The sequence below is a fragment of the Camelus ferus genome, chromosome 36 (genome assembly GCF_009834535.1).
Source record: "Camelus ferus isolate YT-003-E chromosome 36, BCGSAC_Cfer_1.0, whole genome shotgun sequence".
NCBI lineage: Eukaryota > Metazoa > Chordata > Mammalia > Artiodactyla > Camelidae > Camelus > Camelus ferus.
In genome coordinates, this window is record NC_045731.1 from 18,088,626 (window position 1) to 18,099,716 (window position 11,091).

General features: G+C 38.1%; 1 pseudogene; it reads right to left on the minus strand.

Annotated features, from left to right (window-relative positions):
* Positions 1-3,419: 3,419 nt before the first annotated feature.
* LOC116661793 lies at positions 3,420-4,507 on the minus strand (annotated as a pseudogene).
* Positions 4,508-11,091: the final 6,584 nt, after the last annotated feature.

Here is an 11,091-nt window from a genome sequence, read left to right on the forward strand (position 1 = left end):
GGTGTTTCTTCCCTAAGTAACTTTGCTTCTTATTGAATGTATAACCTCAGCCCTCAAAAGTGAAGCTCTGCAGAGAGATGATGTGGGATGAGTGAATAAGTTAAAAAAAAGAGGAAAGAAAACAAACTGGAGTAACTAGTGATAGGTATGAGGCACTGAATACTTAGTATGTGCCAGGCATTAGCCTTATTGCCTCACAAGACTGAGCTCACTATTCCTCACAAACATCGTGGGTTGTTAGTATTAATATCTTCATTTTACAGATGGGAAACGGAGGCCAGTAGAGGTGAATCAACTTTCACTTGTATATAGAGCTAGTAAGTTGAGAGGCTGGGATTCAAACTGGCTGATATGTAATCTTCCAAATCATCTTGCTTAGGAAAGACATGTGACAAGCTCACACAATAGTACACAGTCTCTGGGTACAGGGGCATTCATTCATTCATCCATATAGTTAAATATTTAGGTAAAACCTTCTATTTGCCACCATATGGTCAACACAGAGGGTGTAAGAGAAAGCCAAAAGGTGATTTGTGTCCTTAAAGTGCTTCTGCTTTATGATGGGAGGGATGAGGCATGAAAGGTCTACAGTCAGGTTTCAGATTATTATGAATTAGTGAAAACCATGTTGGGAAGGCAAGAGAATAGAGCTTGCACTGCTCAGAGAACTATACTGTAAAGGGCATAGAGATTATTAACTTAATAGATATTTATTGAGAGCCATTTATATTCTAGGCTTGGAGATAAATGCTGACCTTAAATTAGTGAGCAAAACTAGAAGTGGACCTGGCCCTCATGAAGCTGACAATTCTCAGGCAATATAACCATGAATTGATCATACAGATAATGTTAAATTACAGTTGGGAAAAGTTCTATAAATCAAAGTTATATGGTACTGTGAGAATGTATATTAAGAGGATAAGACGTTGAGAGATCAGCCAGGTAGGCACTGAAAATGCAAGAGGAGATCTATAACTAAATCCCAACAAAGACAAAAACTGAAGCTGAAAATTAGCGAATTAAAAAAAGCCAATATGTTACTTACAGAGAAATAACCAATCATCTGGCAGGGCAACCATCTGTACAACCAAACTAAAAGAAGCCAGAAAATGAAACATTTTTCAAGTACTGAATGCAAGTATCTGTCTGTCTACATTCATACCTAAATAAATTCTTCTTTGAGAATGAAAGTTAAGACAGGAAATTCTCAGACAAGTGAAAACAGAGAAACTTTCACTGAAAGAATTGATTAAGGGCATTCATCTCACAGAAGAAAACGAAATCATGAATGAAGGGTAAAAATCCTGAAAGGGTAGAAATCATGAAAGAACAGTGAGATGCTTTGAAAATGGTCACTAAAGTTAAATGAACATTGATACTGAATAAATACTAAACACAATTATAATTGTTATCATATGTAACATATATACTAATATTTAAGATACATCATTAAATAATTTATTATGCTATGCCTGCAAATGAAAGCATATGTTAGAAGCAGGATGTAGCCAGACTTAAACAGTCTAAGTTTCTTTTATTGCATCATAGCAAAGTAGAATTACCGATCAATGGAGACTTAGTTAATTCAAGTAGGTATATTAAAACTTAAGGGAATTATTAAAAATAGAACATGGAATGTGTAATAATCAAAGAAGAATTAAAAAGAAAAAGAATTTAGAAAATACAATTGAATCCTTAGTCAGTAAAGGGAAAGGCAGAGGGAAAATTTTTTTAAAGCACAAAATAACCTGTTAGAAAGAATCCCAAAGTATCAATATTCACAATAAAATAAGAAACTCGGTGATTAAAAAGACTCAGGGCTTGAAAATAAGAGTATTGTGATAAGTGAAAAAGTCAGACAAAGACAAACACTGTATGTTATCACTTATCTGTGGAATCCATAATATGAAACAAAACTAGTGATTATAACAAAAAAGAAACAGACTCACAGATACAGAGAACAAACTAGTGGTTACCAGTGGGGAAAGGGAAGGGCAAAGGGCCAAGATGGGGTAGGAAATTAAGAGATGCAAATGACTGTATATAAAGTAAATACCTTATGAGGGTATATGTACAGCACAGGGAATGCAGCCAATATATTATAATAACTATAAATGGAAGACAACCTTTAAAAATTGTAAGTCACTGTACTATAAATCCAGAACTCTATAATATCTAAATCAGCTATACTTCAATATGAAAAAGGGAGAAATACACACAATAGGTGTTAAGTAACTAAAAATGATTAAAAAAATACTGCTTATGGTAAATGCACATCAGACAGAACAGGCTTTTAGAGTGTAAGTATCAGAGATGGGATGAAAACTATAAATAGTAAAAGGAATATTATGAGTTTATTACTTGACATGGTCTAATTTTAACCTCAAGGTTTACAAAGAAAAATTGCAAAAAGAAATAAAGTCCACAAACATCTCTCTCAGTTGTATGTATGAAACAAATGCTTGGAGGGATAAGACCTGGAAAAAGCAGAAAATTCAACTAGATTGACTACTAGACCCCTGCTCTGCTCAGCTCCCATCTTTTATGAGAGATTTTCAGCACCGGAGGCTTCCCTGCCTTGTGTGCCTGAGGAGGAGACACCAAAGAATGCGGTGGGGCCCATGACTGGAGAGGTGCGCAGTATATGGAACAAAAGCAGCTTTGAATGAAGACTTGACAGTGATCAGATATGCTTGAATGAGCGGTCTTTATGGCATTTTCTATTTTGGGGTCCATGCTGGTAATAGTTTATGATGAAAAAAGTGAAACCACAAAACCAGTTTCACTACAGGGATATATATTGATTAAAAAAATTAAAAGAAATGATAAAAAAAATGAAGGAAATCAGGCATTTCCATCAAAAAGCTTTATGAATGAGGATTCTATTGGGCCAGTGCTAACATGGAAAGATAGTTCTTAGAGTAATGACCTAAGATCCCCAAAGATCTTCATTGATATATAATTTGAACAGAAGGAGAACCCAACCAAATAATCAAACAAAAACCTCTCATGCTACGGTTAACAAGTTTCTGGAAAATAGTTTGGAAATCATTAAACCCCCCAAATTCTAACAAATTGTCATTGCTGTAGCATCATCTTTCACTTATGTCTTTTATAACTTTGTAACTGTATGACTACTGTGGATAAAATTATCTGTCCTTTATTGACTATTGAATTTTAGAGCAATAACAATGCTATCTAGTCTTGTCTTTGACTTTCTATGTGTGTGTGTTTTTTTTAAATAGAATGAGGCAATGCTGTGAACACAAGCTAATACTTTGACACTTTCTTCCAAGTCTCACAGGCAAATTACAGGAGACAAAAACAAACTCCATGACAGATAGTGATTTGTTATTTTAAATGCTCACTAATTGGTAGAGAACATTGATATGTTACATACCTGTGACCAAATGTCTATGCTACTGGGCAAACAATTTCTTTTGAATCACTTTCCTTACTGTGTTTTTAACATCTTTGTTTCAAAAACTATAGATCAAAGGATTTAACATGGGACTCACAAAAGTATAAAAGACAGCTACAATTTCCCCCTGTTCTACAGATGCCTCAGAAGGGGGCCTCAGATGCATGCAGAACAGTGTCCCATAAAAGATAGTGACAGTGGTCAGATGGGACCCGCAGGTGGAGAAGGCCTTGTGCCTCCCCTCTGCTGAGTGGATGCGCAGGATGGCTGAGAAGATGAAGATGTAGGAGATGAGGATGATGGTGAAAGAACAGGTGAGATTGGCACCAGCCACCACGAACATGGCAGTCTCTTTGACGTAAGTGTCTGAGCAGGCCAGGACCATGAGAGGTGGGTCTGCACAGTAAAAGTGGTTGATTGCATTGGGTCCACAGAAGGAGAGGCCGAGCAGCAGGATGTCTGTGCCAGACCCTTTGCAAACCCATAAATATAATTAGCAGCAACAAGAGAGAGGCAGACACGTCAGGACACTTTGCTTCCATATGACAAGGGTTTGCAGATGGCCACGTAGCGGCCATAAGCCATCACTGCGAACATGTAATAATCTGTGATCACCAGGGCAATGAAAAGGTGGAACTGTATAAAGCAACCTAGCAAGGAAATGGTTCTTCTCTTGGACAAGAGATTAAGCAGCATCTGAGGAGTGACACTGGTGGCGTAACAGAGATCTACAAAGGAGAGGTGACTGACGAAGAAGTACATTGGAGTGTGAAGTTTTGAGTCAGTTCTGATTAAGGAAATCATGCTCACATTGCTGATTACCGTGATGAGGTAGATGACTAGGAACCCTGCCAAAAGGACAGGCTGCAGCTCCGCCCAGTCTGTCAGTCCCAGGAGAATAAACTCAGTCCCCACAGTGTAGTTTGTCCTTACCATTATGCTTGCTTAACTTCAAATGAGGTCTAAAGTAAAGGAAATAAAAATGCATTTGTCTCTGGTCATTTTTCCATTACCCACATCATGTCGTCGGATACTTAATCCTCTCTCCAACTTGTAAAAGCTGTAACACAAAGAAATAGCATAGCAAGTATGAGATTGATGTTTCAGGTACCTAAACTAATAGAGTTCCCTTGTGTATAGGCAGTCACACTTCCAAATCCTGTTTTGAAAGTCTTTTCATACTTGAAAAGCTTGTATTCTTTCCTGATTTAGTTTTCATAAATTGTTTACTTATACTTCCCTTAAACATTACTTTTCCTTGAAATTAGGATCCTTTGTTTCCTATTATACCTTTTTTATTATATTATATTATTATATTACAGTGTTAATTTCTGGTGTACAGCATAGTGATCCCATTATACATATGTATTTATTTACATTCTTTTTTTGTATTGTTTTTCCCTATAGGCTATTACAAGGTATTGATTATAGTTCCCTGTACTATCAGTATGCCTTTTGATGTGGTATCAAAGCATCAGTCACATGTTTTCACAGCTACATGGACTCAAGGAGGTGGCACTGATAAATGACACGGATCCTTCTGGAACTGGACTCTGTCCACCAGCCCTTCTAAACTCAAGATCATTTTCAGGACGATCCCTCACCCCGCAATGCATGACCACTTCCCCTGCTCTTGTCTGTATCAAATGGCCCACATATCACCAAAGCTTAAGACTCAGCTCAGGATACCTGAGCCTTTGTAAAATATAGCCAGTTATTGGGGGCACGAGTGTGTTCATGGGGCATGAAAGTAAATCCGTGCTCTTTGTGTAGAAACAGATAAGCATGCCGCACATGAACCATATGCCTGTGGCACGTAACACCACGCATGACAGTGATAGTAAATATTCAAGCTGGGAGATGTTAGGGGAAAAATAAAATATTAAAAGACACCCTGGATGGGGAGGAGACAATCATCAGAAGAATAGCAGAATTTAGATTAAGGTGTTTGATAATTCATCAGAATATGTTTCAGGCCATAATTTTATTTTTGTTCATTAAAATATTTATTTCTGGGGTGTAAAGTGTATTTTAACAACGACTAATCCTACCTGTGAAAGAAGAGTGATTCCCAGTGACAGCGTGGCTGGGAAGGACCAGAGGACTTTATAGCAGAATCGTCATAGAGGGACCAGCTCCCTGTGGTGCAATTATTTCCAGCAGACAGCCATTCAGACTATAGACAACCACCACTGTTTTATTCTTTTTAAATTATAACCTGATTGAGAACATGATTTTTTTTGCCACTCCCCAGTATCATCAAGACATCAAATCTCCTGAAACTGAAGCAATGGGATTCATTATTTATTTTAATTTATGCCTGAGTGCCTCGATATTTGGAGACTTTTCTTGGGGGAAATATTAAGTTATCTTGCTTACAAAGGATAAAATAGAGCATGGTGTGCGGAGTAAGTTTGGGGTCTAGAAAACTGTTGGAGATCAATCAAGTATTGTTGAACTTGGACTGGTTATTTCCTGATTTTATTTTATTTTTTAATAGGTATTATACTGCACAGCAATGGAGTCATTGTGGGTATTCAGATAATATAAATGTGCTAGTGATTCCTCCTTTGTCAGCCTGCCCCACCCAGACCCGCTGTCTTGTTTCCAGCTGATTTTTGCCAGTGGGAGAAACCAGCAGCATGTCAGAGGTGGGAGGAAGAGAAGAGTAGCCAAACTGCCCTTTCCTTTTCTCCCAGTTTCACAGCGAAGGCACTGGAGTAGCTGCATCCTTCCAAGCAATCTCCTGCTGGGGTGTGTGTTGAGAAGAAGGTGGCCAGGGCTCTTCCTGGTTCTGGTCCTCCCTGGACTCCAGACAGTTGTCCCTGCCTGGACCACATCAGGGCTACGATGGAAATTGCCTTCTGCAATCAGCCTCCAGATGCTTAAGTCTTTGACTGATTTCTTTAACATTTCTTTCACTGATTCTCTGTCTTTTCCTTAAATTCCCTTCAGTTAAACCGTCTGAGTAGCATTTTGTTTTATTCCATGTCCCTTATTCAGGTGAGAGTGGTACATGGTACTTACTCAATAAATATTACATTGGAAGTTGGAGCAGTAATAGTCATTATTGTAATAATAATTACTCCTCTTGTTAAAGTTTGAGATATCCCTGGCTTCATCATTGTTGGATGTTAAAGGGGTCATTGAATCACCCTCCTTCTGGCTCCTGATTTGGCGGAACACTACACAGGGGAGTCAGATATTAATATTACTGGCATCGCCACAGGTAAAGTCGGTTTCAGAACTGTGGCTTAGACATGCTTTCCTGCCCCTCTCCTCTGGATGGAAGTCACCTGGGCACAGCAGAGCAGTGAGACAACTCTTGCTCTCCTCCTTCCCTTTCCAGAGCCATGACACATCAGCACATCTGACTGAGATGAGACACACGTGTCAGTCACATAGAGAAGAGGATGTCTTGTACTGACAGCCAGGCAGCTGCAGATGATGCTTTTCATCATCTCACCAATCTCCATTCACCCTACCACAGCAAGCCTGTGGGGGTCGATGGAGAGAAATCAGAAATGTCCTTCAGTCTCTTTTCCTCCAAAGTCATTTAAAAACCTCTGCCTCAATCCTTGTTATTGCAGTTGGCACCCCCGTTCACCTGTGTACATCCCAGAAGTCTCCGTCATCCTTGATTTCCTCCTCCCACTCCCTCCCACAGCCAGATATCACCTCCTTGACTTTTTAAATGCCTTAAGAGTCAAATTTTCCCACATGAGGAAGAAGAAGGAGAAGGATGGGGAGGAGGAGGAGAAGATGGAAGATTACTGAGATGGAGGAGGAGAAGAGAAGAAGGAAGGAATTCCTGCAATTAAAAGTAACCTTAGAGGAGTTTGCAACATTACTTTGACAGTTATTGGGAGATCACCTTTCTTAAAAGCCAATCAACTTTTATTAATTCATTTCTTAAATAAAAATTTCAACTTTAAGGAAGTGCCATGATCTGGAATTGAAAGATGCAAGAAAAGTAAGTAACGGCTCTGCCCACTTTTTATCTCATCCACTGCCAGCACACTGTCAGCCTAGTACCAGTCCTCTGTGCCTAGATGTATAGAAATCATAATATATTTATAATATATATTATATAATGCATACATTTGTATATAAGTATATGTCTATGTAATGAATATATGTATATATATTCCTAAATTTTGAGAAATCTGAAACATAACTTACTATTAAACATCTAAACCCCTATGGTTTGGAGTGATTTCAGAGCCAGCCCAGAAATACATAAGACAGCAGTATTTGATTTGAAACCTAGCTCTGTGTTCTAGGAAAAATTGATTTAATTTCTCTGATATTCAGGTCTTTAATCTGTAAGAAATACTTTACAATATCTGTATCACAAGGACATTGCAAATGTTCAATAAACTTTGTCTTTCCTTGGCAATGAATGTGTACAACCATTTCTCAGTACTTAGCACACTCATGGCTGCTATCTGATAAGCACTCAGCAGAGGATACCAGCTGTCATGCTAAGAGGGTTGCAAATATACATGCTCCACTGCCAGACAGGGTAAAGAAAATGTGAAAATGTAGCTTGAAAATTTCTGGAAGTGCTCTCCTCTTCCACAGGAGTCCAATCCAGCTGAGCAGAGAGATGGTAAAACAAGTTTTTAGTGTGTGTTTTTTATTAGTGAATCAACTATAAAACCAATTAGTTCTATTTGTTCAACCTGAATTTAGGAAAATCCAGAGATAATGGAGACTACCAAGGGCATGTATCCAAGATTATAAGGCTGAAGATGACTGTAAAAACATCTGCAAAACCATCTCAACATGTCAACTATCATAAGATTAGTGAGCAAATTTGAATTTCTGTAATGAACCCAATATGTCACTTTAATGAGGAAACATAATTTCTTAACTACTTGTTGAAACATAATTTCTTCTAACCAACATATTTAATGAAGGATTTGACAGTGGCATGTATTTAGGCCCAAGTGTTATAAACTATGAATAAATTATAATATTATAGGAGAACTTTCATCCATTTCAAGTTCTTTATTTTATTATTCTGAAAATAGTTTTTGTCCAGTAGGTTTGTTGAAACATGGCTTTTTTTTTTCCCTAATCTGCAAGATCTTTGCCCAAGAGCTTTTGTTTCTTCCTTGCAATTTTATGGGAATTAGTGTATAAAAATTATATATATTTCACTCATCTTTTCAGAAAAAAATGTTAATGGCCCAATATCTTTAATTATATTACCTGGGGCCTTACGTTAAGGTGTAATTACATACATGAACTTGTGAAGTGTGGTTTTCTTTTAAAGAGCAGCTTTGGACTTAGTCAATAATTTAAATAAACTCTTTTGGTGGATCCTTCCCTTCAAGGCAATGGCCAGCCCTTCATAGTCTCATCTTTTTTCCCTCATATGACTGAGGAGGCCTCCCAGCACTAGAAAGGGAGGCTTTGATCTGCACTCATTATCTTCCTGCTTCTCTCTGGTCTGTCTTGGTCTCTGACATGGATGGTTACTGTTTGCTCTGCTGCTGGCCACCAGGACCAGTGCAATTTGGGGTCACTATTCCCTCTGGGCTGGACAGGGCCTGCTGACCTTCCCTGCTGACACTCCCTGCTAACCCGGCTGCATCTTGGCTCTTAAGGGAATTACAGACCCTGCTTAGGTCTGCTCTGTCTACATCATGAGTCCTGGCCTAGAACATCTGCTGTGGGTTCTCAGCTTCACTGGTGCACATGTCCCAGTCATCCCATTTAGCTATTTGCCTATTCCTCTATTAGGAAGATGTGGAATTTTGGAAACCTGGGTGCTGTTTATGTCTCATGAAAATGAGAAACTGTCGGAGCATTAACCCAAGTCCAAGTGTGGATGAACTGCTGTGTGAACCCAAGGTTTACTCCGCTGTGGCTGCCCACCAGACTGACTCAGGGCCACACCTCCAGCAAGTAGTGTGGGACAACCAGGCTCAGAGAGCTCTCCTAAGGCCTTAAATCATTTTTTAAAATGGATTATTAGTATGCCTATGCCCAAAGGCAAGACTTACTGCTGTTTATTTTTTTCTGTAATAATCTACATTTTTTTATGTGAGTAGTGAATGGTAGATGGAGTTAAAGAGAGGAAGATTGGCTTAATCATACAGAAGTTATAATATTATTGCATTATTTTTCTTATTTATAGTAGGATTATTATACATCTGGTCAGAAATACTAGGACTTGACTCTAATTTCGAGCACTAATGTAGATAAGGCCTAAAGAAAAATACTGTGTGAGTTAATATATATCAGTAGTCATGAATTAAAATATCTTTGGATAAGTGGTCTATGCTAATGTCTACTTGAATTAATTTCATTTAAACTGATCTTTCAGTTGGATCTGAGGGTCTAAAAACTGATTCCCTGTGTTTTAATTCACAAGATGAAATGTTCTTAGATTACTCACAAAAATGGGATAATGTACAGTTTACACGAAAGTCCATGAATTCACAACTTTCTGCCTAGCATCATTATTTTTTTATTCAGTAACTCTTCTTTAAAGATTAAATATGCACTCAAAGTGTTTACAGATTGCTACTGGGGATAGCAGATGAAATTGGTGTTAATTTTGTCCTTAGACAATTACTGTCCTTAAAAGAATAGAAAAGTTAAGAAGGAGGCATGGACCACAAGAGAGTTAGAGACAACAGTGGGCACTCGGAAGAGGGAAACATTATCTCAGCTGAGGATAAGGTACACAGACACATGGCAGAGACCTTTTAGTATAAAGGGAGGAATAGTTTTTTATGTGCCCAAGAACTACTTTCAGTATCAAAATCAGTAGGATGTGTTTTTGCATTTTCTAAAAGACACTATGTACATCTAATGATTAACCCATAAATTAAGATCTGCTTCATTAAGATGTAACTTTCAGTCAGCACCTCTGGAGGGAGTTCTAATGACGTTCCATGGGTGATTTCTTGATGAATCCTTCAGGGCTGGATCCCATTCAGATATAAACCCCCCTATTTGGGGACCTTCATGGAGGCCAAGAAACCACTGTTCTCCACAGGTAAGTCTGACTGTTCTGAAAATCAAGAACTCATAAGAAATACTGCTTGTTTTCTTACTGTTTCTTCTTTGGAACACAAAATGGAATTAGTAGTGACTATAAGATTGCCAGATTGAGACCAAACAGGAGGCAGACAAAGTCCAGACTCCTTCTGCCAAAGACAGCAGGTGACTTGTGATGTATCAGGAGGTCAGGCAGGCCTTACCACCACTCCAGACCTTAGTTACAGATGCATTTTCCAACACAGCTAAGATGAAGAGCAGGCTTAGATGTGGAGCTTTAGCTAATTTGAGGAATTTTAAAGATATATTTCTCTTTTAACTTGTTTTCCTTCTCCAAGCCTATAACCTAAAAATTTGCTACAAGAAAATATACTCCCACTCCATATGCCTTTAATGATTTCAGACACTTATTTTTAAGAGAAAAATTTAAAGGGATTTGGATGAGTGTAAGGCTAAAGGTGAGAAGAAAAAAATATGTGAACACCTTTCCTTCCTCATCTGGAAAGGCTTCTGTTAGGTTTTTTCAATTCAGTATTACATTGAAAAGTGATAGCATTGCTCCCTCCGTAATAATCAAAGCAGATTTACATTGCCTTGTGTAGTAACTCAGTATCCACTGGTATCATCAGGTAAGTAAGAAATCTACATACCAG